This window comes from Chiloscyllium punctatum, chromosome 27, assembly GCF_047496795.1.
Source record: "Chiloscyllium punctatum isolate Juve2018m chromosome 27, sChiPun1.3, whole genome shotgun sequence".
In the NCBI taxonomy this organism is placed as follows: domain Eukaryota; kingdom Metazoa; phylum Chordata; class Chondrichthyes; order Orectolobiformes; family Hemiscylliidae; genus Chiloscyllium; species Chiloscyllium punctatum.
Window position 1 is genome coordinate 66,716,950 of NC_092765.1, and position 25,988 is coordinate 66,742,937.

The window sequence follows — 25,988 nt, forward strand, 5'->3', positions numbered from 1 at the left end:
TGGGATATACAAACTGTGAGCAGGCGAAGTGATGGCCTAGTGGCATTATTGTGAGGCAATTTATCCAGAAACTTAGCAAGTGTTCTCTGGACACAGGTTCAAATCCCACCATTGCAAATTATTGAATGGGAATTAAATGCTTCAAAAAAGATGAAATTAAAAACCTGAAAGTGAGTATTCAACAATTAGTGATGTTAAGAAAAATCCATCGGGTGCATTCCTGTCTTTAGTGAAGTAATCAAAGATGGGACTGGGATATCACAGGTATTACATGAACAACAGCTGAGGGGGGGACAGGACAGGCAGCTCAATGTTCCAGGGGACAGATGCTGCAGGAAGGACAGAAGGGGAGCTGAGAGAGGAGGAGAGCTGCTGGTTCTGACTGGGTGATACATCCCAGCAGGACTGAGTGAGGATATTCCTGCAGGATCGCCCAGTGAAGCTGTGTTCGTGGAATTAATCAATAACAATGGGTCTTCCCTTTCCTCTGATTGTTCTACAGACCCCGAGAGCCCCGCCCTCCTGCACCTTGACCTTCTCAAGATGGTGGCCCTCAGGCCCGCGCTCCCTCTTCCCTCAAACAAATGGCGGCCGTGAACCTGGGCCCCTTCCTTGATCAGAGACCGCCACATCCTTACCCGGGCCTGGAGGGTCTTTTCAGGTTTTTTTTTAAGCTTTATCAGGGACTTGTGAAATCTCTCCGCTCCTTTCTCCCAGCGAGGCTCCCCTACACCGGCTCTGAGAGCTGCTTTCTGAAGCCGATCGCAGCCGCTGCCGGAAAAAACAGCTCCATGTCTCTCTCTCTCTGTCCTGACCAATGTGACACTCCGCATGCTCTGCATAGAAACCAAACCGCGCGTGCGCCAGAGGTTATCGGTGAGTTCATAGAGAATATTCATATCTGCACAGACTGATGGGCAAAATATTTGTCATTAACAATTGCTTTATCGAGTTACAGTGATAGAGATGTCTAGCATGCAAATAGATTGTCTGGTCCAAATCAACCATAACGGCCAGGTATGTAAATTACCAATCGTTCTGGGAGTTTGAAAAGAAGTTTCTTACCTCGAGTTATGCAAATCGATTTGAAATATGTACGTTATCAGATTTACATTTCAACTACAGGGTTTCTTAAAATCTCACATTGATTTATGAGAGCGATTTAATGCTCCACTATGTCGTGAGAATGATCAATCCTGCAAAATAGTTTGCTCTCTGACCAATCTTGAAGCGTTCACTCCCCGAGAATGCTTTGGCCCCGCTCCTCACTCACTGTGGTTTGAGGACCGGCCGCTACTCGGTCCTACTGTTCCGCCCCTTCTTCCCAATTGCAGAGTTGATTCAGGCGTGACTTAGCAGGCAAGGGACAAAGGAAGTTCAAGTCGATGTTTTGTGACGCGGTGAAATTATCCCGAATCTTGGACCGAGAGGCCTGGGTTCAATTCACAGCTTGTGCAGGTGTGTGTAACAACAACTTTTAGCAGGTTAATTAGGAAAAACAAGGGAAGTCAGGAACAGAGAGAAAACAATAGAAAATGCATGCAATGCGATGGGGCTCTCAATGCTCAGATGATTTGACTCTTTACTAAGCGTTTCAGGGTCCTAGTACAGACTGTTGCACTGCTCTTTGTGCACAACCAGATACCACGTTTGTGGGGCAAAATGTTGTGGTGGGATATAGAGGTGCTTTTCTGGAAGGCGTTCGTTTCTTGTGGTGAAAACAGTTGCGAAGGAGTGGGGTTTTGTATGGAGCTACCTGTCCCCCTCCTGTTGCAGCCTCTTATTATTATCTCTTGAAACTACCTCGTACATGGAGAAAGTGAGGACTGCAGATGCTGGAGATCAGAGCTGAAAAATGTGTTGCTGGAAAGGCGCAGCAGGTCAGGCAGCATTCTCTACCTCGTACATGTTTGGTAGAGATCAGTGACAATTCGTAAGCTCACAATACAAGATTCATCACTCCGTTTAAGACAGTAAAAATCTCTTGTAGCACAATAGCCAGAGAACAACACAGCGCAGAACAGGCCCTTCAATCCTTGATGTTGCGCCGACCTGTGAACTATTCTCAGCTCGTCCCCCTACACTATCCCAAAATCACCCATGTGCTTATCTAAAGGATTGTTTAAATCTCACTAATGTAGCTGTGTTAACTATATTAGTAGTAGTGCATTCCACACTCTAACCAGTCTCTGAGTAAAGAACCTGCCTCTGACATCTGTCTTAAATCTATCACCCCTTAATTTGTAGTTATGCCCCCTCATACACACTGATGTCATCTTCCTAGGAAAAAGACTTTCACTGTCTACCCTATTTAAGCCTCTGATCATCTTGCATGTCTCTATCAAATCCTCTCTTAGCCGCCTTCTTGCCAATGAGAACACGTTCAAATTGCTCAACCTTTCCTCATAAGACCTTCTCTCCAGACATCCTGGTAAATCTCCTCTGCACCTCTTCCAATGCTTCCAAATTCTTCCCAAAATATGGGCACCAGAACTGTGCACAGTATTCCAAATATTGCCGCACCAGTGTTTTGTATAGTTGCAGCATGATATTGTGGTTCCAGAACTCAATCCACCTACAAATGAACCCTAACAAACTGTATGCCACCTTAACAGTACTGTACACCTGGGTGGCAACTTTCAGGCATCTATGGACTCCAACATCCCTCTGCACATCTACATTACCAAGAATGTTTCCATTGACCCAGTACTCTGTCTTCCTGTTATTCTTCCCAAAGTGCATCACCTCACATTTAGCTGCATTGAACTCCATTTGCTACCCTTCAGCCCAATTCTGCAGTTTATCCAAGTCCCCCTGCAACCTGTAATATTCTTCCACACTGTCCACTACTCCACTGACTTTCATGTCGTCTGCAAATTTGCCAATCCATCCACCTATGCCTATATCTAATACTTTTATAAAAAATTGCAATCAACAGTGGTCCCAAAACAGATCCTTGTGACACACCACTAATAACTGCACTGGAGGCTGATTATTTTCCATCATCCACCACTCGCTGCCTTCTTTCAGGACAGCCAGTTTCTAATCCAAACTGCTAAATCACACTCAATTCCACGTCGCTGCATTTTATCTAAGAGCCTACCATTTGGAACCTTATCAAAGGCTTTACTGAAGTCCATGTATACCACGTCAACTGCCCTACCCTCATCTATATGCTTGGTCACCATCTCAAAAATACTCAATGAAGTTTGTGAGATACGACCTGCCCTTGACGAAATCATATTGACAATCTGAAATCATATTGTTGTTTGCCAGATGATTACAAATAGTGTCTCTTATAATCGTTTCCAAAACCTTTCCTACAACAGAAGTAAGGGTCACTGGTATATAATTACCTGGGTCATCTCAACTGTCCTTCTTGATCAAGGGCATAAGATTTGCAAACATCCAGTCCCATAGTACTGAACCTGTAGGCAATGACGACTCAATATCAAAGCCGAAGTATTTGCTATCTTCTCCCTAACTTCCCAGAAAGTCCACAGATAAATCCCATCCAGCCCAGGGGACTTGTCTACTTTCAATCCTTCGAGAATTGATAACGCCTGTTCGTAACTAACCTCGATCCTTTCTCGTTTAACATCTTCTACCTCATTATTGTCTGCAATATTCTCATTTTCCTGAGTGACAACCAATGAGAAATATTCGTTTAGCACGTTTCCGATTTCCATAGTGTCCACACTCAACTTCCCACTTCTGTCTTTGATTGGCCCTATTCCTACCTTATCCTTTATTCCTCACATACCTATAGAAAGCTTTAGGGTTCTCCTTTATTCTATTCACTAAAGACTGCTCGTGTCCTCTCTTTGCTCTTCTTAACTCTCTTTAAATCCTTCCTAGCTGATCTGTAAGTCTCCATCGCCTCATCTGTACCATTTGCCTCATCAACACATAAGCCTCCTACTTCTTCTTAACAAGAGATGCAATTTTTGTGGTAAACCACAGTTCCCTTACCTTATCACTTCCTCTCTGCCTGACAGGGACATACCTATCAAGGACACGCAATATCTGTTCCTTAAACCAGCTCCACATTTCCAGTGTCTGAAGCCACTGCATTTTGCTACCCCATTCTATGCATCCTAATTCTTGCTGAATTGCATTATAATTGCCACTGCCCCCATCAATAATTCTTCAGCTGTTGCATGTACCTATCACTTTCCATCGCTAAACTAAACATAACTGAATTTTAATCACTCTCTCCAAAGTGCTCACCTACAACTAAATCAAACACCTCGTCCAGGTCATGACCAAGCGCCAGATCCAATGTGGCCTCCCCTCTTGTTGGCCCTTCGACATACTGTGTCAGGAAACTCTCCTGTACACATTGGACAAAAACTGATCCATCCGACATACTAGAGTTATAGCATTTTCAGTCAATGTTTGGGAAGTTAAAGTCCCCCATAATGACCACCATTTTACTTTCACTCCTACCCAGTGTAATTTTGCTAATCCTCTCTTCCCCCTCCCTGGAACTCTGCAGCAGCCGATATAAAAATCCAAGCAGTGTGACCTCCCTTCTCCTGTTTCTAACCTCAGCGCACACTACTTCAGTAGACAAGTCCTCATCAAAAGTTCCCTCAGCCACCGTTATACTATCCTTGACTAACATGACATGCATGGGCCCATTGCGGTGTTTCAAACTCCATGAGGCAGCCATACTCTGTATGACAGACAGATTCAGTCTGCAACCTCCTCTGTCCTTAAGAACTTATGCACTGCCTGCGCTCCTCGATTTCCCCATTGCACGTTCCCTTTCCAACCCACCCCACCTGCATCGCTCCACAATTGGAGCTGCCAAGGATAGAAGTCTGTGTAATACCCTCCCTAACCTTCTCTATCCTCTTTTAAGATGTAATTTAAAATCATTCTCTTTAATCAATGCTTTGATCATCCATGAAGCACCTTAGGAGGTTTGCTATTGTGAAAGATTCCATACAATGCAAGCAGTTGTTTTTATTGCCATACATTAGGAGAAACAGGAATGATGCTTTCAAAATTCTAACAAGAAAGTCATTGATAGGCACAGTGTGTAGGCCAAATAATAACGTCACGTTGGGATGGGCAAGAAACAAAAAAATAACTAAAGCCTATAAAAATGGCATGTCTATTACCATGGGTGATTTTAATCTACATGTAGATTGGTCGAACCAGCTCAGTCAGGGTAGCCGTGAGGAGTTCATTAAGTGTATCCATGATAGTTTTTTTGAACAGTATGAAATGGAACTGACAAGGAGCAAGCTATCCAAGATCTGGCACCTGTGCAATGAGACAGGAATAATTAATGACCTCAGTGTTAGGGATCCTCTTGGAAGAAGTGATCACTGTATGGTTGATGTTAGAACACATATGAAGAGTGTAAAGATAAAATCTAATAACTTGGTCCTGTGCTTGAACACGGGGAACTAAAATAGAATGAGGGAGAACCTGGATAAAGTAGACTGGAAACAAAGATTTTATGGTGGGACAGTTGATGAGCAGTGAAAGATTTTCAAAGACATTTTAGGAAGTGCTCAGCAAAGGCATATTCCAGTGAAAAGGAAGGACTGTAAGAAAAGGCGGTGGACAAAAGATAGGGAATTCTACACCAGTTAGTTTATTCTCTGATGTGGGAAAGATGCTTCGGTCTATTATCAGGGAAGAAATAGCAGGGAATCTCGATAGAAATTGTCCCATTGGACTGACAGAGCATGGATTCATGAAGGGCAGGTCATGCTTGACAAATCGTTTGGAATTCTATAAAGACATTTCGAGCAAGGTGGACAACGGGGACCCAGTGGATGCGGTGTGCCTGGATTTCCAAAAGGCCTTCATCAAGGTGCTGTGCAAGAGGCTGTTGCATTATATAAGGGTGCATGGGATAGAGTATTATCATGGATAGAAGATTGGTTGATTAACAGGAAGCAAAGAGTGGGGATAAATAAGCCTTATTCTGGCTGGCAATCAGTAACTAGTAGCGTGCCTCTTGGATCAGTGTTGGGACTGCAATTATTTACAATTGATACAGATGATTTGGCGTTGGGGACCACATGTAGGGTGTCAAAGCTGCATATGACACTAAGATAAGTAGCAGAACAAAGTGTGCGGAGGACTGGGAAACTTTGCAGAGGAACTGAGATACATTGAGTGAGTGGGCAATGGTTTGGCAAGTGGAATATTATGTTCATAAATGTAAAGTCATACTCTTTGGTTGGAGTAATATTAGTAAAAAGATTATTACTTGAATTTTTAAAAAATGCATTATTTGCTATGCAGAGGCACCTGAACATCCTTCTGTATGAGGGTTGGTCACCAGGTACAACAATAAATTCAGAAGGCAAATGGAATATTGTCCTTCATTGCTGAAGGGATTGTGTTTAAAAGCAGAGGTGGGCTATAGTGGATGCTGGTGAGCCCACACCTGGAGTACTGCATGTAGTTTTTATCTCCTTTCTTGCTCAAGGATGTACTGGCACTAGAGGGGGTGCAGAGGAGGTTAACTATGTTGACTCCGGAGGTGAGGCGTTCGGCTTAACAGAGACTGAGTAGATTGGGATTATATTCATTGGAATTCAGAAGAATGGAAAGATATAAAATAATGAATGGAATGGATAAAATAGAAGTAGAGAGGATGTTTCCACTGGCAGGTGAAGCTAGGATAAGAGGGCATTGCCTCAAGATTAGAGGCAGCAAATTTAGGACTGAATTGAGAAGGAACTTCTTGACTTCGATGGAATGCATTGCCCAGCGAAATAGTTGATGCTAGTTCAGTAAACGTTTTTAAAGCTAAGTTAGTTTTATTTAAAAAAGAAATAATTAATTAAGGAATATGGTAAGAACGTGGGTAAATGGTTCTGCAGCCACAAGATGATCAGCCATGATCTTATTGAATGGTAGAGCAGGCTCGAAGGGCAGGATGGCCTTCTCCTTTTCCTAGATATTTTGTTCTTATATTATGCATGCCTCTGTCACTCGTGACTTGGAGGTGCTGGTGTTGGATTAGGATGGACAAAATTAAAATTCACAGAACACCAGGTTATAGTCCAACAGGTTTATTTGGAAGCACTATTTTGCCGGTCCTTCATCAGGTGGTTGTGTGATTTTTAACTTTGTCCCTCACTCTTGTAACTGAGAAACAGCAACAAAAGCCACGAAGCAGTGCGCAAGCTCCAGCCAACAGTTGGTATTGTAGACAATGAAGAAGGTTATCTCAAAGTACAGTGGGAAATTGATCAGATGGGCCAATGGGCTGAGGACAGGCAGATACGATTTAATTTAGATAGATTAGGTTAGGATATCTGGTTGGCATCGACAGGTTGGACCGAAGAAGTGATTGATGTCAGCGGCGGACCAATGGAAAGGCAGGGGCGGAGCTGGAGGACCTGGCGGGGCAGTTGGTCCTCCGGCCAATCAGTGAATAAAGGCGGAACTAGACTATATCACGTGATCATCCTCGGGGTGGGTGCGGATGTTCGGAATGTGTGCGCGCGGAGTGCTGTCGGTAAGGAAATAAATAAACAGCAGGAAACGGGAGGGAAATGGTGTTCTTATGGTCTGAGAGATTTTACAAACATTTGCTGCACATCGGAAAATACAAATTTGAAACTTACAGTTCCGTTTTTGCAGCAAATGGGAAGATGCCTCGTTGAGTCATCTGCCCGAGTGAGCACCGCCATCTTTATTTGTGGCAATGATTCACTGGACACGTGCGCGGCCGCCAGCTTTGTAGGGGGCAAAATTCAGAGGGATGTATGTACAGCCTTCCCTGGTAAAAAGAGTCATAGGGCAGGATTTCCACAGCATATTCAAACCCAGAGAAATGTATTTTTTTCTGGATTTGTTTCGTCATTCATTTAAATGATTTGGATGTGAATAGAGGCCGTATAGTTAGTAAGTTTGCAGGTGACACCAAAATTGGAGGTATTGTGGACAATGAATAAGGTTATCTCAGAGTACAGTGGGATATTGATCAGATGGGCCAATGGGCTGAGGACAGGCAGATAGGATTTAATTTAGGTAGATTAGATTAGGATATCTGGTTGGCATAGGTTGGACCGAAGAAGTCTGTTTCTGTGCTAGACATCTTTGACTGTGGGATCATAAAAGTGAACTCTGCTCTGGTTCACCTCTGGGTTCTCTGATGTCCACTTGTTCATTATCTAGCTTCCTCAGTCTCTCATGGGGAGATTTTTGCTCTGTATACTATTTTACTATGACTTTCACAGCTGCTTTGTAAGTGACTTGAAAAATGTAGAGCTGGAAAAACACAGCAGGCCAGGCAGCATCCGAGGAGCAGGCGGATCAACGTTTCGGGCATAAGCCCTTCTTCAGGAATGTAAATGAATTGTTCACTGCTGCCTGGCTCCTGACCGTATGATGTTCCATTATCAGTTTATTTTTTCCACAATATCTTTGACAGTCAAGAATTCTTTTATCCAATAAGCGAGTGCATTTTCCTTCAATTTTCTGACAGTCAAATTCTGCACCATTTTCATTCCCTGTAATTCATATTGCACTCCCTGAAACATCAACTGTGTATTTCTCCTTCCACAAAAGCCAGTGATCAATGCCAAAGCCTTTTTGCCTGTGGAGAGGGTGATGTTTGACTTCCTTGTACTGCTGCAGTTTGTATGGTGAAGGTTGTTGGGTAAGAGACATTACAGATTATTCACTCAGTGATATTGAAGAGTAGACGATATCTGTACAAATCATCATGGTTTTAATTTCACAAAAATATTATTGAGAAGTTTTGACATAAGGCTACAGATGGAGAATATTGTGTCCAGTGACCAAAACCATTGCCAAATAAGCAGTTTTTCAAGAATGCCTTAAAGGAAGAAAGTAGATCTTAGAGGGTTAGAGTGGGGATTCCAGAACATGTTCCCTTGGAGTCTATAGAAACCGTCACACAGGTGAACTCAAAAATAAACACATCATTGAGAGTCTGAACTAAAATGAGATATTATTGAGATATGAAAGGGTGTGTGGTGCAGGAATTAATTCAAAGGTGCGATAGTAAATTGTTGTTGCTTACAAATGGGAGTCTTTTGATTGATCGGCAAGTTTTGGTACAAGTGAGCACTTCAGCAGTAGAGTTTTCAATATTCTTGAGATTATAGGGAGGGTGAATGTGGGATACTGGCCAGGAGTGGGTTTAGATAATGAAATCTAGAGTCAACAAAAGGAATGAATGAGAGTTTCAGCAAATGAGCTGAGACTGTGGTGAGGTCAGGTGATATCACTGAAGTCGAAATAGTGGACTTGGAGGGGGGCTGGCCTGTCATACTCACCTCATTCAGCTGTTTGTCAGTTTGTGAATCAAGTCAGTAACAAGCTCAGGAACTGAGTGGCCCTGGCAGAACCCAAACTGGGCATCGCTGAGCAGGTTATTGCTGAGCAGCTGTGTGACAGCACTGTTGATGACACCTTCCATCAATTCACTGCTGAGCGAGTGTGGACTGATAGAGGGGAATTGGCTGAGTTGGATCTGCCCTGTGTTTTTGTGTTGGAACATCCCTGTGCAATGTTCCACAAAGTCAAGCTGGAACAGTACTTGTCTTGTTGGGCAGCAGGTTCTGGAGCCAACAGCCAACAGTATTATTGCCAGAATATTGGCAGGGCCCATACCTTTACACTACTTATTTCAAATCAGATCAAGAAATGGATGAGTTTTAAACCAAGTCGATTCATATCTGTGATGTCAGGGACCAATGGAGAAGGCTCATCTACTTGGCACTGCTGGCTGAAAATCGCTGCTAATGCTGTCCTCTTATCTGTTGCATGAATGTGTGAGACCCCTCCATCGGTAAGGGTGGGGATATCTGTGATGTTTCCTCCAGTGAGTTGTTTAATTGTCCATCACTATTCTTGGTGTGGCAGAGCTGCAGAACTCCGATCTAATCTGTTGGTTATGGGATCACTTAGTTCTATTTGGTGTTGCTTGTGCTGTTTGGCATGCAGGTTTGGTAGCTGCACCAGGTTGGCACCTCATTTTTAGGTATGCCTGGTACTGCTCCTGACATGCACTCCTGCATTCACCATTGAACCAGGGTTGATTCCCCTGGCTTGATGTTCATGGTTAAGTGGGGGATATCAGGCCATGAGATTTCAGATTGGGCTGGAGTACAGTTCTGCTGCTGTTGTTGGCCCACAGTGAGACAGAAGTTGGAGGGTCAAGAGGGCTGATTGTGTGGTTGTATTTGCCAGTGCATTGGTAGATGTAATGTGGTCCATCCAGTTTCATTCCTTTGTTGAGACTGTGCAGTGATTAATGAGTGACTTGATGGGCCACTGTCGGGTTTCTTTCCCTCAAGGACATTGTCAATGGCAGAAAAAACATCCCCAATGGTTCCATGGCAAAGAGTAGATTCTTCATTCCATTTATTTTTTTCTTGAATTCAGAGCCACCCTCTACCGATTTGGGATTCAAACCTGAACTTCAGTTGTATATTTTAATATTCTTGATAAATGATAAATATGTCAGGTTTGTTCACTTATTTTTAGAATCACTATCACAGGTTTTGTTTATTGTTTTGGAAATAAAAACACTGTCCATTATCCTGTCTCCTCCATCCTCCCCCCCCCCCCAACAACAAGAGTGAGGAGCACGTGGAGATTCTCTGTCAATAACATTGAGACAATCCAATCAGCTGCCTCTGCTTCTTTCCTCCCTCTCCACTAGCCCACCGAGCCACACTGCCTCACAAGGGTGCTCCTCATTTTAGTCCTAAACTTGCATTTCCTCGAGTCCCTTGTCAAGCCTTATTAGAGGTCATCTTGACCATTTACCCTAGTGTAGCTAAATCATGGACATTCCAAATCTCTGTCTCATCCTCCTGCTTGTCACCGCACTCCCTCCCTCCCTCCCTCCACCACCGCCCCCACCTTGCAATTCACAGATATTGTTCCATGATCTGTCTGTCTTTTCTGGTTATGTCCTTCTCTCCCATTCTGCTAAAACCTAATATTTGACCTCACCATCATTGGAAAATCCTGCTCCGTCTCCACTCTCCCTTTCCTTTCTGAATTCATTGTATTTGGTGTCCCTCCACGATCTATCCTTAGTTCGTCCTGTTTCTCACCTACACACTGCCAGGAGGTGACATTGTCCAAAAGCACCGTGTTAGGTTTCACATGTACACTGACAATGCCCAGCTCTCCCTCCCCATCATCCCTCTCCATTACTCCACGGTTACTCAGTTATCAAACTGCTTACCACGCTTCGATTAGCTGCAATTCCCTCCAATGAAACACTGTAATTGTTAAACCCATTGCCTTCAGTTGTTATTCCAAATACATTTTCCTTCCTGCTGTGTCCCTCCCTCTCACTGGGAAGTGTCTGAGGCAGAACTACATTCTTCACAATATTGCTTTCATCTCTGACCCCAAGGTGACCTCCTGATCAGACATCTACACAATCACAAACACCAGGATTTCCAATCTCTTAAACGTTGCTTGTCCCCCTTCTCACCCCAGCTCCATTGCTACTGAAACCCCTTACCTGCGTCGGTGTTGCCTTTAACTTGACAAATCTGAAACAGCACCCTTAATTCCGCGACTGACCCAGAATCTGGTTCAAGACTCACCCGTAATGGGACACATCCTCTCCATATTTACCCTGTCAAACCTTGACAGAATCCTGTATGTTTCAAAGAGATCACCTCTCATTCTTCCAAAGTCCAGTTAGTATATTCCCAACTTATTCAGCCTTTGCTTACAGGATAATCCCTTCAAAACAGGGATCATCCCAATGGATCTTCTCTGAAATACCTCCAATAAACTGCTCTATTTCATGAACTAAAGTGACCAAATCTGTTCACGTTACTCCAGTTGTGGTCTCACTCGCCATTTGTTTAGTTGCCCTAAGATATATATTCCAAACTCTTTGAAATAAGGGACAGCATTCCATTCTCTTTCCTGATTCCATGTTGTAACTATGTGCTCGCTTTCTGTGTTTCCTGCTCATTTTCCCCCAGTCCCTTTGTGGTGCAGCTTTCTACAGTTTATCCCAAGTTATACTCTATTTGCCAACTTGTTGCCCAGGTATACTGTAAATATCTCTCTGTAAACTGTTTATAACCTTTTGGAACTTTCCTGTTATGCCTTTTCTAGGAGATTTCCCCCCTCATTATTTGAAACATGTACTGTGAGCACTGGGCAGTGGGAAGCATGCTCAGTTGCTATCTTTCAGGGATACTCTGTTTCATGACTGGGAGGAGCTTGCTGCCCATTGGTCAGAATGGAGACAACTTGCCCATCAAGGTGCATGAGCCTTTCACACCCCATGTCTTATTGAGGAGGCACAGGGGCAGAATGGAAGGAAAGAAAAGGAAGCAAATCCTGCTCTCCATATCTCACTGAATCTTGGAACATTCTGTCCCATGTTGAGTCACATGAAGTCCCAAGGTGGAAACTCATAGAAACCCACATAGATCTGTCCTTGAATTGCCTGCTAACCTCCACCAGGGGTAATGTGTACAGTCCTCCTGGGCCAGGAGGAGGGGATTGTATGAGTTTCAAACTTGAACTGACAGTGACGGATTTTATAAACTTGTATTACAGCAGATATTCAGATGGTAATTTCAGTCATTGTAACGCCAAACTCTGACAGAACTACTCAATACATCAGGCCCTGGATATTCGTATTGTGTGAGAGTATTGTGTTCCAGATCAATACCATTTGCTGAATAAAAGTTCTCCTTTGAATCAAACCATCCTCTCAATAGATCTTCCCAAATCTTCAACATGTGTCCAGTAATCCTTGTATAATGAGCTGAAGGGTCTAAGGTTTATTATAATATGTAACTTTTGTAAACCGCTTTGTCACAGCTCCCCAAATTTCCTTTGCGACAAGGAGAGCACACTCAGTTTTTCTAAACTGCTGATTCCCCAATGTCTGTTTGCTCTCTATAAGGTTCACATCGGGATTGTATTGGAACATTCTCCACTTGCCTGCATCAGTGCACACCCTTCCCCCCCCCCCCCCCACAACAATATTAAAGAAAGTGAACATCCTCCAGGATAAAGCACTGTACCTGAGTAGTTTCCCATCCACCACCTTCAGCATTCCCTCGAGGCACAGTGGCATCACTGTGTAAAAGTTCAAGTCAGCATTGTCCTACTGTGCTCATTAGAGCTCATTAGAGAGAGATGTCTGGTAGTGGTCAACCTGAATATTACCACAGCACAGGCAAGGGGAGAGGTTGAAAAGGATAGTCCATTAATTGTGGATGGTTATTCTTGATGTGTATTAGCAACACACATGTCACGTGAACAATTAATGTTAAAAAATCCCCACAAATTCTGCAACTAAAATCCCCCATTCCTTGAACCATCTTGGTAAATCTCCTATGCCCTGTCTCAGGGACCCTGCCATCCTTCACAATGTGTGGGCGACCTGTGGTTCGCCCAGACCTAGCTGCTCTGAACCTGTGGGTGATAGCATAGAGCCACAGTTGCACTAAACCTCACTGTCTGGAAGTGAGTGAGAGACAGAAATCCCGAACGCATTTAAAATCTATTTAGGAACACACTTGCAAGGCCAAGGCTGACAGGTCTTTGTGCTCTGTGCTGGAAAATGGGATTAAAATAGTTAGCTGGTAGATTTCTTTGCAGCATAAACCCAATGGACCACAAAACCGTTTTCTGTCATGTAGACCACAGACGCATAATATAGGAATATGACAAGCCACTATAGAATCCAGGTCAGAGAAGGTGATATTAGAATAGATGATACGTGATTGATTAATGTTTTTTGGAGGAAAATGTGACAGAGGTTAAGCGGGACATTGTGGAGCTCTGGGTGCAGGAATCTGAAATAAAAATGGGTTATCCTGAAGGTTGGAATTAAAGAAAGGCACATCACAGAGATTTGAGAGGGTGGACAAGATTAAAGATAGAAAGTGTGTTGAGACTGGAAGAGATTAGAGGTTGGAGGATATTGCAGAGATTTTGAGATGTTTTTGATACCAGAGATAGTGGTAGTTCTGAGGCTAGAGAAGAATTATAGAGATAAGGATGAGTTGTTAGCTTTCCCAACACGACCTCTTTACTGATAATGATTGTTTCTCTGTCCTCATCTGCCATTGCCTCCATAGGCCTGCGACAATGAGAGTACGCAGATAGTATGTTCCCGTAAAGGCTAAGGCTGGGAGGCGTCAAGAATGCTGCATGACCTGCAAAATTGAGGCTCTGGTCAAGAAAATGAAGGAAGGATATGGCAGGTGTTTGTGTCAATCCCTAGAGGACTATAAGGGAAGTAGGAGTATACTCGTGGAAAACCAGGAGGCAAAAAAGGGGACATGAGATAGCTTTGGGAAATAGGTTTAAGGAGAATCCAAAGAGATTCTACAAATACACGAAAGACAAAAGAATAACTAGGCAGAGAATAGCGACCCTCAAAGATCAACAAGACTGTCTATGGAACAGCAGGAGGTGGGAGAGATTCTATAAGTATTTCATGTCAGTTTTTACTGAAAGGGGATATGAAAGTGAGAGAAGTTGGAGAAATAAATAGTGATAACTTGGCAAGTGTACATATTACAGTGGAGGTAGTACTGGATGTCTTAAAATGCATAAAGGTGGATAAATCCCTGAATCTGATCAGGTGTATCCCAGAACTTTGTGAGTAAATAGGGAAGCTTTTGCTGGGCCCCTCGCTGCGATATTTGTATCATTGATCGCCACAGGTGAGGTGCTGGAAGATGGGTGCCATTATTTGAGAAAGGTGGTAAGGAAAAGCCAGGGAACTATAGACCGGTGAGCCTGAAGTCAGTGGCAGAGAAGTTGTTGGAAGGGATTCTCCGGGACAGGATTTACAAGTTATTGGAAAGGCAAGAAATGATTAGGGAGAGTCAGCATGGCTTTGTGCATTGAAATCAGTAACTTGGACTTGAGAAAGACACAAGGTTTCACATAACACACTGGTTAGCAGGTTCAGTACCATAGAATTCTGGCGGAACTAGCTGTTTGGATACGGAATTGGCTGGAAGGTCAAAGAATTATAGACGGACAGCACAGAAACAGAGACCCGTCAGTCCAACCAGTACATGCTGATCAGATATCCCAATGTAATCTAGTCCCACCTGTCCGCACCAGGCCCATATCCTTCCTATTCATATACACATGAAGATGCCTTTTAAATGTTGCAATCGTAATGGCCTCTACCACTTCCTCTGGCAGCTCATTCCATACACGTACCACCCTCTGTGTGAAAACGTTGCCTCTCAAGTCTCTTTAAAGTCTTTCCCCTCCTACCATAAACCTATGCCCTCTAGTGCTGGGATCCCCCACGCCAGGGAAAAGATTTGTCTATTTATCCTATCCATGCACCTCATGTTTTTATATACATAGATAAGATCACCTCTCAGCTTCCGACACTGCAGGGAATACAGCCCCAGTCCATCCAACCTCTATTCAACCCCCAGCCTAGCTCAAATCCTCCAACTCTGGCAACATTCTTGTAAATCTTTTCTGAACCCTTTCAAGTTTCACAACATCCTTCCAATAGGAGGGAGACCAGATTCGTATGCAACGTTCCAAAAGTGGCCTAACCAATGTCCTGTACAGCTGCAACATGATCTCATAACTCCTGTACTCAATACTTTGTCCGATAAAGGCAAGCATACCAAATGCCGCCTTCACTATCCTATCTACCTGCACTCCAAGGTTTCTTTGTTCAGTAACACTCCTCAGGACCTTACCATTAAGTGTATAAGTCCTGCTAAGATTTGTTTTCCCAAAATGCCACTCCTCAGCCATTCACCCATCTGACCGAGATCTCATTGTACTCTGTGGTAATCTTTTTCACTGTCCACTATACCTCCAGTTTTGGTGTCAACTCACTAACTATACCTCCTATGTTCACATCTAAGTCATTGATATAAATGACGAAAGGTGATCCTTGTAACACTCCACTAGTCACAGGCCTCCAGTCTGAAAAGCGACCCTCCATCACCACCCTCTGTCTTCCGACATTGAGCCAGTTCTGTATCCAAATGGTTAGATCTCCCTGTATGCCATGAGCTCTAACCTTGTTGAGCAGTCAGTGTCAAAGTGGAGGGTGCTTTTTGGACAGGAAGCCTGTGATGAGCAATATGCTGTCAGGCTGGGTGCTTGGTCCACTGCATTTTGCCATTTATATAAATGATTTCTATGTGAATATAGGAGCTATGGTTAGTAGGTTTACAATAGACACCAAAATTGGAGGTGCAATGGACAGCAAAGTTACCTGAGAGTACAATGAGGCTCCGATCAAATGGGCTGAGGAGTGGCAGATGAAGTTTAATTTAGATAAATGTGAGGTTCTGCATTTTGGAAAAGCAAATCAGGGCAGGATGTCTACACTTAATGGGAAGGTCCAGGGAGTGTTGCTGAACAAAGAGATCTTGGAGTGCAGGTTCATAATTCCTTGAAAGTGGAATCATAGATAGGCAGGGTAGTGAAGAAAGTGTTTGGTGTACTTGCCTTTATTGGTCTGTGCATTGAGTTCAGGAGTTGTGACGTCATTTTGCGGCTGTAAAGGGCATTCATTCAGCCACTTCTGGAATTCTGCTTTCAGTCCTGGTCTCCCCGCTATTGGAATGATATTGTGAAACTTGAAAGTATTCAGAAAAGATGCAAAGATGTTGCCAGGGTTGAGGGATTGAGCTATAGGGAGAGGCTGAATAGACTGAGGCTGTTTTCACTGGAGAATCGGATGCTGAGAGGTGACCATAGAGGTTGATAAAATTGTTAGGGGCATGGATAGGGTAAACAGCCAGGGTCTTATTCCTGTTTAGGTGAGTCCAAAACTAGAAAGCACAGGCATGAGGGAAAAGATTGAAAAGGGATATTAGGGGCAAAGTTTCAAGCTGAACGTAGTATGTGTATGGAATGAGCTGCCAGAGAAAGTGTGGAGGCCGGTACATTTACAACATTTAAAAGGCATCTCACTGTATATGTGATTGGGAAAGGTTTAGAAGGCTATGGGCCAAGTGCTGGCATATGGGCCGAGATTAATTTAGGATATCTGGTCGGCATGGACAAGTTGGACTGAAAGGTCTGTTTCTGTGCTGTACATCTCTATGGCACTAATCAATTAAAATTAAGATAGTTTTCTCTTTTATGGAGAGTTAGCAGAAGGCCAGACAATTCTCCTTGGAGCTGAGAAGGTTAAGCAGTGATTTCAACCTGGAGTTGATTTGTTTCCAGGGTATTTCATTTACAGAGAGACAGAGTGAGAAATTTTTAACGTCACAATTTTTAGTAACTATTTTCAGGTAACTGGCAAATAATGCAGAGGAAAAATGTGAAGATTATTTTACTCACTAATTTCTGAGCATTTGGAACAGTTTGACGGACAGCTGGATGCAGATTCAGTAATTATTATCAAAACAAATTTGAAATTTAACATTTTTAAGGAAGGATTTGGAGGGCTATGTGCAAATGGAAGGTGAGTTGGGACTGACTGGTACCATCTCCAGAGGGGGAGAGTACAGCCCCAATGGGCGGAATGGCCTCCAGCCCCTGTGCTCTGTGATACTGACCCATTCACTGTGAATGATGAAGCTCATCACAGGGCAGAGCCGTAGAGATGTACAGCATGAAAATAAACCCTTTGGTTAAACTGGTCCATGCTGACCAGATATCCCAACCTAGTCTAGACCCACTTGCCAACACTTGGCACATATCACTCTACACACTTCCTATTCATATGCCCATCCAGATGCCAAATGGTTTAATTGTACCAACATCCTCCACTTCCTGACAGAAAATTCCTTACACGCACCAACATCAGTGGGTAAAAATATTGCCCCTCAGATCCATTTTAAATTCTTCCCGTCTCATCTTAAACCTATGCCCTCTCATTCTGGACTCCCCCAAACCAGGGAAATGACCTTGTCTATTTATCCTACCCATGCCCCTCATGGTTTTATAAATGTCTGAGGTCACCCCTCAGCCTCTGATGCACCTGGGAGGATCCCATCACGCATGTCACAATGGGGCCTGGCTGATTGACACAGCTTCAAACCAATAGGAGAGTTGGCATGATCCTCTAGCCAATGGGAGTGAATGAGGGGTGGGTCCAGCAGGCCAACACACGACCATCAGCTTTGCAGGCGCAGTGTCACTGTGACGGGGGACTGAATGTTAAGGAGTGGGAGAGACAGCAGATACTGGGAGAGAGATGGAGTTAGTGTGGACTGGGAAGGTGGACTGTTTCAGTCTGCTGGACCTGAATTAGATACTCCGGGTAAATTAGAACCTAAAGAACTTCGGATGCTGTAAATCACGCACAACAACCAGAAGGTACTGGAAATGCTCAGCAGATCTGGCAGCATCTGTGAAAATAAATCAGTTCGCATTTTCGATCCAATGACGCTTCCTCAGGAACTGATGTTACTGAGAAAAAAAAGTCTGTTTTTATGCAGAAGGTAGGGGTTAAGGAGTAAATGATAAGTGGGGATAGAGTCAAAAGAGAGAGATAGGAGCAGTTAGACAAAGGAGTGGATAACGATCTGACGGGGGAAAGGTGAATACCTGTTTATGGGGACTGTTAGTGGCTCACCATAGGTAGTGTGTAATGGCAGGCTACGTAATAACAAGGCCTGGTATGTGGGGTAGGGGGGAAAGACACTAGGACGTGGGAGAGTTCAGGACCTAAAATTATTGAATTTTATGTTGAAGCCAGAGGGTTGCAGGGTCCCCGAGTGGGAGATGAGGTGTTGTTCTTCCGGTTTGTGTTGAAGTGTGGCGCTGGAAAAGCACAGCAGGTCAGGCAGCATCCAAGGAGCAGGAGAATTGACGTATTGGGCATGTCAGCACTTCATCAGAAATGTGGGTGGTGGAATACGGCTGAGAGATAAATATGGAGGGGTGTTTGGGGTTGGGGGGAGGGAGCTAGGGAGGCAATAGGTGGTTGCAGATGGAGGGTAGTGATGAGAGGGCGGAATGGACAATTGGAAAGGAAGATGGGCAGGTGGGACTGTTCAAGTGGCCAGTGCTGAGTTTGAGGGTTGAATCTGAGATAAGTTGGGGAATGGGAGATGAGGAAACCTTGATGCCGTGTGGTTGAAAGTTCCCAAGGTGGAAGATGAGGTGTTCTTCCTCCAGGTGTCGGGTGGCTCGGATTTGGGATGGAGGACTTGCATGTCCTTGGCAGCATGGTGACGGAGGGGGTGGGGGGTAGCCAAAGTGGTCAGCCACAGGGCGGTGGGGTTGGTTGGTGCATGTGTCCCAGAAATTGTGAAATATTCCACAATTTGGTGTCCTGAGAGCATGGGACACAATAGGTGAGGTGCTTGGGAGGGCAAGGAAATCTCTGCTGGATGTAGGAGCATCCAGTGGTGCCTTGGCTGGAGGTGAGGGGAAGGTGTGGGTACAGGTTTTTCACCTCTTTCAGTGGCAAGCGAAGGTGCCTGGAGTGGAGGGTGGGTTGGTGGGGACCGTGGATCGAACGTGGAAGTTACAGACGGTATGGTCTCTGTGAAATGCTGAAAGGGGTGGGGAGGGAAATATATCTCAGGTGGTTGGATCTGATGGTGGAAAGAGCAGAGGATGATGCGTTTTTTATGGGTGGAAGGTGAGGATGGTGGGATTCCATCTTTGTTGCATTTGGAGGGGTGGGGTTCAAGGGCAGTGGTGTGTGAAGTGGAGGAGATACACTGGAGGGCATTGTTGACCACATGTGAGGGGAAATTGCAGCCCTTGAAATACGAAGCCATTTGGTATGTTCTGAAGTGTTCTTCCAGCTTGCATCAAGCTTCACTGGAACACCGCAGTAAGCATGAGGCAGTGATGTTGGACAGGGAACAGTCTTGTGTGTTAAAGAGCAGGCAACTGGAAGCTGAGGGTCTTTTTTGCAGGCACAATGTAGATCATGAGCCACCATTTCCACCACTGCCACTGAGATGCTAGAAGGTTCCTGTCTCCTCCAAAAACAGCTTTCCACCTTCCCATTCCTTTATCTTTCCAAATGTTCCTGTGTCTCTGTCCTGTGTCCAAATGTTTGGGCTCTCTCCCCACCTATTATTTACTGTTTAACCCCTATCTCCAGTAGTCCAAAGATGTGCAGGTTAGGAGAATTGGCCCAGCTAAATTTCCCGTAGTGTTCAGGGATGTGCATTAGTCCGGGGAAATGGTGAGTATTAGGGTAGGGGAATGGGTCTGGGTGGATGTGGAATTGTTGGGCCGAAGGGCCTGTTTCCTGTGGGGATTCTAATTTTCCCAGCTGCCATCGGTTCTGAGGAAGGGTCACTGGACCCATGATGGCCCTTGGTGTGTGCAGGTGGAAGAAATGGGAAAGGGGAGAGTGGCACCAGAAACGGGATGAAATGTATCAGTGTAGACTGGGAGGGTTTAGTTGCACTCTGTGCAGGTCGTTAGCCTGAATTAGAAACACTTGGTCCCACGTTTGCAGCAAAGGGGAAGATGGCTTGGGCCTCAGGCAGTGAGAGGTCCTGGGTTCTGGCCACCATCTTTATTTGGGGCAAGGTACAGCAAGGAGCATGCACGTATCCTCTTCCTGGGTGGGGGCGGGGTGATTTGAAGAGGAGCATTTACACATCAAACACATACCAAGAGAAGTGTTTGTCTTCACTATTCATCTTGCACTGACTGAGCTTTGTTTTGTGAATTCAGTTTATAGGATATTAATTCAGAATAATTGAGACTGGGATCTTCAAAAAACAAGTTTCTACAGTCAGCGGAGTCATCAGGATCTGAATATCATTGGCATTTAACTGGAACGAGAAAAGTTTGTCTGTTCTGTCTGTGGGAAAATATCTTCAATATTTTTGTCAAGCCAAAAGCAGAAAGATGTTCAAGTTCATGGTTGGATCCCCCTTGCGTTCAATTCTTGGCCCTGTGGCTGCGGAAGGAGGTATTGGCCTGAGAGAGAGCAGAGATTTATCCAAATTACACCTCGTCCTTTTGCAGGAACTGTCAGATTTAGTCTCAATCATCCACTTTATAATGTTAATCCTTAAACTCCCTAGTTCCAATTCTCCACAAATTTCTCGTGGACTCAAATTCCAGCTCCATTTCAGGTGGAACGTTCCAGATTCTGACAACTGTCTGTTCATTCAGAAACTGCTGAAGTCCATTTTGACTCTGAATTGAGTCTGAATTGGGCTAAATTGAAAGATGCAATGCTTGTCTGAGCTCCCATTGAGATGTGTTAGAACAGTACAGGAGGCTGAGGGAAGTGTAGGTGTGAGCAGACAATGAAAATGACAGGGCTGCACTATGAGGGCTGCTTGGCTCAATGAGAGTGTTTTGGAGTTGGGTGTAAATAGTGAGGTGAGACAGGGAGAAGGTGAAGCTGAAACTCAGTTTTAGTTCAGGCCTTTCAGAAATTCACAGTCCCAATGGGAATAGCCAATTTGTCAGTGATACCTGCGGGGTGTTTAAGTTTTTAAAGTATGACATATCAGCTTAAGTAAAGTTTTGTTTTGTTATGGACATGATTGAACGGAAGGAAGGTTGCTCACTCATTTAAATTCTCTTAATGGGAGTAACTAGATGAATGTAGAGAGACGTTGTGACAGGAGCCCTCAGACCCGTGGTGTGCTCCTCTTGCACAATGTGGGAAATAAGGGCCGCTTCCAGTGTCCCTGACAGCTATTTGTGCAGGAAGGGTTCCCATCTGCAGCTACTGGGAAACTGCTTTTCAGAGCTGGAGCTGTGAGTGGACTCACTGTGGAGCATCTGCATTACTGAGAATGTTATGGACAGCACGTTTAGTGACTTAGTCACCCTGCAGATGAGAGTTACACAGGCAGAAAGGGAATGGGTGAACATCAGATCTAGTAAAAGGCTCAGGAAGCGGGTACAGGAGTCCCCTGTTGTTATCCCCTTCTCATACAGATACTGTATACCGCTTGGGATTCTGTAAGGGCGTGAATGGGTGGGGTAGCTTCTCGGAAAATCAGCAACAGCCAGGTTCATGACACCACAGAGAGCTCTGCTGATCAGAACAAGAGGACTAAGAGTGGCAGGGCTATAGTGACAGGGGATTCAATAATCAGGGGTACAGCCAGGCACTTCTGTGCCCACAGACATGAATCCAGGATGGTATGCAATCTCCCTTGTGCCAAGGTCCATGATATCATGGAGTGGCTGCAGGACGTTCTGGAGCTGGAGGGTAAACAGCCCGTGGTCGTGGAACACACAGATACCAACAATATCGCTAAACAGAGGGATGAGGGCCTGAAAGCTGGATATAGGGAGAGCAGAGATACATTACAATGTAGCTCCTGAAATGTAATAATGTCAGACTTACTCCCAGTGCCATGTGCTAATGAGAGCAGGAATGAGAAGGTAGATCAGCTTGATGTGTGGCTGGGGAAATGCTGTACCACAGAAGGGTTTTGATTCTTCAGGCACTGGGACTGTTTCTGGGTGGGACCTGTATCAGCCTGACCGGTTACCCCTGGGCAGAGCTGAGACAAATCCGGTGGGGGCTTTTGCCCGTTCTATTGGTGAGTTTGTAACTAGTCTAGCAGGGGGGTGTGAACTAAAGTGTAGGCTTAGATGGGTCAGATTCAGGACAGGGAATGGGAGGTAGAATATTAGTGATGTCGTTAGCGGCTCAGAAAGCCAAAGGAAAGGAGGATTAAACGAAGATTGAGTCTCTCTTAGCCATCAGTCCTGACATCCCAGGAATGTGACTCAACAAAATATGGAGCTGTGTACATGTCTATGACTCTGTGCTTCAGCAAAATGGTGGAAATCTGCAATAAAAACAAAAAGTGCTGGAGATCCTCAGCAAGTCTGTCAGCATCTGAAATGATGACAGATGCAGGAAACATTGCAGCCTTAAAGAAGTGTTCAGATGGTCCCACCAAGCACTACAATATCGATTACACGCTGAGTGCCAGAACGTGGGACTAGAATAAATAGGTGCTTAATGACCAGCATGAATACGATGGGGATGGAAACTTGACGTTTCGGATCAGGGCTATTTATCAAGATTGACAAAGGGTCCTGACCCAAAACATCAACCTTTCTGCTCCTCTGATGCTGCCTGACCTGCTGCACCTCCCCAGGTCCACATTGTACAGACTCTGACTTCCAGCATCTGCAGTCCTTAATTATCTTCACATCCCAGGACTCATCTGGTGATCCTCATTTACACTCTCTCAATAACCAGGAGAGCCTTCTTTGGAAAAGGGGAACAAAGGTGTATACAGTACACCAGGTGTGGTCTCACCAAGGCCCTTCCAGAAAGGGATCCCTGCCCCCATCTTATCCATAATGGTCATCAAGCACACATGCCTGGTGTGATCATCTCAACACTTCTTCAAGGCTGCAATGTTTCCTGCATCTGTCACCATTTCAGATGCTGCCAGACCTGCTGAGGATCTCCAGCGCTTTGTTTTCTCTGTTATAGAGTATTGAAAGGCGGGATTTGCATTTGAGAAATTCAAATTGAACTTCATGTTACTGGATCCGTGCCGATCTGAATATCATTGACCTTTTCATCTGGAAGGAAAGGTTTGCATTCTGTCCATGGACGAATATTTCAAATGTCCGTGTGACTGGAAAAAAAAGTACTGAGACAGCGAAGTCCATGTTAGCATGGGGACTTGGTTTTTGAAAGTCTAAAAAATCATGGCACATTTCCCTGGAAAAGGTAAGACACAGATTGGTTTTGTATGAGGACAATTAACCATGAAACCAGAAAGACAAAAGGATTCCTGCATCATGGAAAAATATATGAAAATGGGATTGTTGTAATGGAGTGAGTTATCGATCATTGATTGTAATCCATTGGCGTTGTCACATCGGTTCCAGTGCCGTGGGGAAACACAGGAAATTTGATAAGTGCAGTGTAGGTTTGTTATTCAACTGAAAAGGTGAAGAAGAAATTTACAAGGATGATGCCAGGGCTCAGGGGTCTGAGTTACAGGGAGAGGTTGGACAAGTGAGGACATTTTTGTTTAGAGCAGAGGAAACTACGGGGGAATATTTTATAGTAGTGTACAAGACCATGAGAGGCATGGGTAAGGTGAATGCACTCGGTCTTTTTCCCAGGGACTCAAGGATTGGAGGGCATCAGGTTAAAGTTAGAGGAGAAAGAATACATGGGAACCTGAGGGGCAACTGTTCTACACAAAGGTGGTATGTATATGGAATGAGCTGCCAGTGGAAGTGGTTGAGGTGGGTATATTAACAACAAGTAAAAGACATTTGGACAAATACATGGATAGGAAAGTTTCAGAAGCAGATGGGCCAAGTGTAGGGAAATGGGGTTAGTGTGGATGGACATTCTGATTGGCATGAGCCAGTATGGGCCAAAGGGCCTGTCTCTGCTGCAGGACGTTATAACTCTAAGTGCATGTGCTATTTCTCCCCCTAACTCTGTTGGCATCATGGGATGTATTCTATCAGGGCAAGGAGACTTGTTTATCTTGAGCTCCATTAGCTTGCCCAGCTCTAACTCTTTCGTGATAATGGTTGTTTCTTGGTCTTCACCTTCCTCAGTCTCCTTATCAATTACTGGCATGTTCTTCGTATCCTCCACTGTGAAGACTGACTGCTGTGTATTCCTATTCCTAAACCCTGCTGGATAGGAATAACTGGGCACAGAACTCTGAGAGGTCTTCTGAGTCTTTATTGATGAGACACGGCAACTCCCTGGATAGTGTGCATGCAAAACGCCTTCAGGCAGCATCAGATAACTCCCCGCCTGTCCGATGTATGGCTTCCCTTCTTATACCTTTTGTGGTTTGTGACTTTGAATACAGACTGTCTCTCAATATTATGTCCATGGCAACGGCAGTTCAAAAGTCTAGTTCAGTTTAGCACTTTGTGGTTAAACCACACACCCCTCCCCCACACCCCTGTGGCTCCCTCAAGTACCTGACAGGCACTTCAGTTTCAGTGGGGCTGTCTATCAGGATTCTGATGTGGAGGATCTGGGGTTGGGGTGGGTTGGACAGAGTTAAAAACCGCACATCACCAGGTTATAGTCCAACAGGTTTATTTGGAAGTACAGGCTTTTGGGGTGTGCTGTGATTTTTAACTTGATCAGGATTATCTCTATGGTAACAGTTAAGTGCTTCAACAATTACAGAGGCCATATGTCTCCCATTCAATAGGTTTCCCTCCAGCAGGTTAAAGTGCTATTCTGTCCCTGGTGATAGCTACTCATCACTTTTTATCCCCAATTCCATCATGCTTTCTGTTGAGCTTGGAAGTTTTTCCAATCTCCGAATTTATCCTTGGTCTTTGTCAATTTGTATGCCTTCTACTTCAATTTCATAGACTCCCTTATTGCCTTAGACATGGCAGATTACTCCTTTTCCTACAGTCCTTCCTTTTCACTGTTATATACTTTTGCTGAGAAATTTGAAAAATTACTTTGATATTCCTCCACTGTCCATCAACTGTCCGACAGTAAAGTCTTTGCTTCCAGTCTACATTAGCCAACTCCTGCCTCCTCCTATTGCAGTCTCCTTTGTTTAAGCACAGTATCTTAGGATTGGATTTAATCTTCCCGCTTTCCATCTGTGTTCTAAATTCTACCAGATTAATGACACGTCTTTTTATCAGGTTACAAGGGGAGGCGATGTTTCGTGGGTGTTTTGGTTTCATTGTCAGTGACCTTGGCTTTGCAACAAAGTACAGTATAGATATTCACAACAGAGTATTCTGGACGGTGTGAATGTACTACACAGTCTAAAACCATAAATCACTATCACCCCTCCATTTAAAATTGCAAAATCATTATCTCCTACAAGCTTCCTCACTACCTAAGTTTGGAATGATAATCCACCTGACTATCCTGCTGTTTCTGAAAATCTCCTTTGGTGAAGGTGGTGAGTTTTGGGTTCAGCTTTCCAGTTCACAACACATTGAGATAGGTACATTCTTCCTCATGAGAATAGAATAGAATCCCTATAGTGCAGAAACAGGGTATTCATCCATCGATTCCACACCAACCCTATGATGAGCATCCCATTCAGACCCACCCATTCCCTGTAACCTTCACCTTCACCTTCCGCAGTCTC

General features: G+C 44.3%; 1 long non-coding RNA gene across 4 annotated transcripts in view; it reads left to right on the top strand.

Annotated features, from left to right (window-relative positions):
* The first annotated feature begins 917 nt into the window (after nucleotides 1–917).
* The window catches only part of LOC140453720 (uncharacterized), a 47,285-nt gene continuing 22,214 nt past the window's right edge, over nucleotides 918–25,988 (top strand). The window contains exon 1 of one of the 4 annotated variants that reach the window (XR_011952469.1): nucleotides 918–1,017. This is a non-coding gene — a long non-coding RNA (uncharacterized lncRNA). Of the gene's footprint in view, nucleotides 1,018–1,344; nucleotides 1,459–7,445; nucleotides 7,496–25,988 lie in introns of those variants that run through there. The other 3 variants (XR_011952468.1, XR_011952466.1, XR_011952470.1) reach the window with 3 other exon arrangements.